Below are 2,978 nucleotides of genomic sequence, written 5' to 3' on the forward strand. Positions count from 1 at the left end.
GGCAGCAGCACAGAAGTTACAAAAGGTATTTTAGCTGCTTAAAAAGGTCTGCCTAAAAAAAAAATCAATATCAGTCTAAGTGTGTGCTATATTTAGAATATTTTCAGCACTTTACCTTGATGTCAGACTTTTCTGGCACCTTCAGGAAGTCAGGTTGTGTTCAGACCAAATCAGGTGTTGTGACGATTTACATAGGATTGTGGGTGTGTATCTTTGAGTTTATTACATAAACAATCAGAAAATGTTTTATTTCTCAGATTCTCCAGCTTTCTCTCTAACAGTGCTCCCTCTCTAGCTTGCTGAACCAGTGCTGTGCTCTTTCTCACAAAAAAAAAAAAACCTGACACAAACCAAAGGAAGCTTCTTGGTCTCACCATTTTGTAGCATAAACAAAAAAAAGTCAAAATGCTGATGTCAGAGCTGGGTACACAAAAATAAACCAAGAGAGGACACAACTGAGGAGGAGAGTATCCTCATTTGGTCACTGAACTCCACCCAGTTTCAGCGATATTTCAGGCTGACTGCGGGGCAGTCTGATCGCTTGCTCACATGATTGGCCTCCGCAGTGTGACATTGAGTTGAACTAATGCAAAAATTGATTTTTAAATGAAAAGGTGTAGCACATAATCCCTCATATGATGGTGAATAGACATTTTTACATTTATATTTGACTGCAAATTAGCTACGACTAGCTGTCCTATGTACATTGCATTGTTTTACTTAAAAAAATTGTGGTGGACTCTTATGTCTTTAATTGATAGGACAGCCGAATTACAGCTAGCTAAGCTAAGCTAACCAGCTGCTACCAGATGCAGCTTTATATTTACTGTTCAGACATGAGAGTGACATCAGTCTTCTCACTGAGGTGTTGAAAAGCAAATAAAATGTTGAACTATTGCTTTAAGAAGATTCAAATCAAGGGCTCCTGCAACTGATTATGGATCAGCACCTTTGCCAGGACAAAGGGCGGACCTGCTGGCTCATCAAACAACGCTCTGAATAACCGAACACCGCACCCATCCCTCAACACAAATTTACAATTAGTACTCGCACACACATACCTCTCGCTGGAGCAGTTTCTGGGGCAGGACGGTCTGCCAGCGCCTCATCCTCCTCAGCAGCCTCGCCAGTCTCTGCTCACATTTTCACATGAACCAAAGGTTACCTGAGGTTTTATAACTAAACTCTATGTGGATGTTTTCTTGCAACAGATCAGTTTTTGATGTTTGATAATAGTCCACTCAGCTCATCTGTGCATTTAGACACACTTGAAATGAATAAAAATGAAAATTAAATATGAAAAAGATTTTTTCCTCGAGGACAACAGGAAGGGATGTTCCTTTTTACCAATGCCTGGGTGCTAATAAGGGAGACATTTCTGTTTGTTTTGAATTGTTATGAAAGGCCCCGTTTGTTTGGCTATGCCTGCTGTTGTCAAGGAAACCAACATTCCCCGCAGTACTGTTCATGTTAATTGTTTTATTCCTCCCACTCTCCTCCTCTCGCTTCTGGCCACAGACACAATCAAGCAAGTGTGGACGGCCTCACATGTTTGAATCTTCTCTCTTTACGTCGCTCTGTCTGTCTCCGTCTGTCTCTGTTCCTTCTTTGTATTTACCCGTCTCTGTGCCTCCCAGTTTCTTGTTTGACTCGTCTCTCCCATCCTGGACCTCTTCTCTCGCGCGTCCCAAGGGGCCATGAAACAGCTGTTTGGCAAAATGAGATAACCACAGAGCTCTTTGGAAAAGTTATTTGCTGTGAAATCTTTGGGGGAACTTGAGCCAAGTTTTAAAGCTCAAGGCAAAGTCAAAAGGAAGATAATATAACCGTTGGCAAGAACATTTTATATATAACTTTTACTGCCTCATGTAAAAGATAAAACACTGTCTTGTTAAACTGCAGTCAAAGAAAATTTGTGTGTGTTTTCTGATGAAGTATTTTAGTTTACTGTTTGGAGTATTTGCTTTCTTCCACCCTGCGTGTATACTGACATGTCTATTTGTGAATTCTTGTTGCCCAGAATGCCCTTTACAAGTCCTACAGTAATAGTGATGATTACGTAACAGCAATAGAGCAGTTTTATACCTAAATTGGTTGCAGCCTGTTGCCCCAACAATCACTTCATGGTGTGCACACTCTACATAATGAATGCGAAGTCAGCATCTATTGTGGGCTTTAATGCTGACATGACATCATGTCAGTGTTTCAGGATAGTCAAAACAAATTTTAAAGGCACTTTATTACTTTTAAACAGTTATGGTTACATTCATTTAATCATGTTTACATTGACTGCTTTCTGAATAGCATGCTATGTTTCTTGATGCGTAACTGCCACTGGTTGTCAGTCAGTCAAACAGCGTGTAATTGTTTATCTCTTGTAAACCAAGAGAAATGTACTGTGAAGCAAGATTAATGGATTAGTGAGGTATGTTGAGTCTAAAGCCAGGGTTTTCAGTGTCATGAAGGTGACTCTCTGAACCTGGCTACATCACCATGGTGACTTATGCTGAACTCATAACCTGGTTGGGAGCAGTTTATGTTCAGAGTTTGTGATTAAATCAGCTGTAAACAAAAAGCACAGTTCTTTAACTAACTCTTCGTAAACAATGTTTTTCATGAGCGATGGTAGATTTCTTTTTGCTGTGCTATACATTAGTAATATCAATGAATGAAGCTATGTAATGTAATTACATCAGCACAGACTGTATGCATTGTGCTGCTGCAGGAACCTCAGCAATATAGACCACTTTATATATTTTAAGCTTGATCCTGATTTGATGCCTAGTTTATTTTACACTGCTGATACTGCAGCTTAGACCACCAATTAGAAAAAATGATTAGCCTAGCCTATTTATAATATTCAATCAGTAGCATTGATTTTACTTCAATTTGGACAAAAAAATAAGGCGATTGCAACTCTGACTGGAGATTTAGTTTTTGTCGAGCCAGCTCATGCAAAGAAAGCCTGGCTATGTTGA

The sequence above is a fragment of the Lutjanus erythropterus genome, chromosome 1 (assembly GCF_056507025.1).
Source record: "Lutjanus erythropterus isolate fLutEry1 chromosome 1, fLutEry1.hap2, whole genome shotgun sequence".
In the NCBI taxonomy this organism is placed as follows: domain Eukaryota; kingdom Metazoa; phylum Chordata; class Actinopteri; order Lutjaniformes; family Lutjanidae; genus Lutjanus; species Lutjanus erythropterus.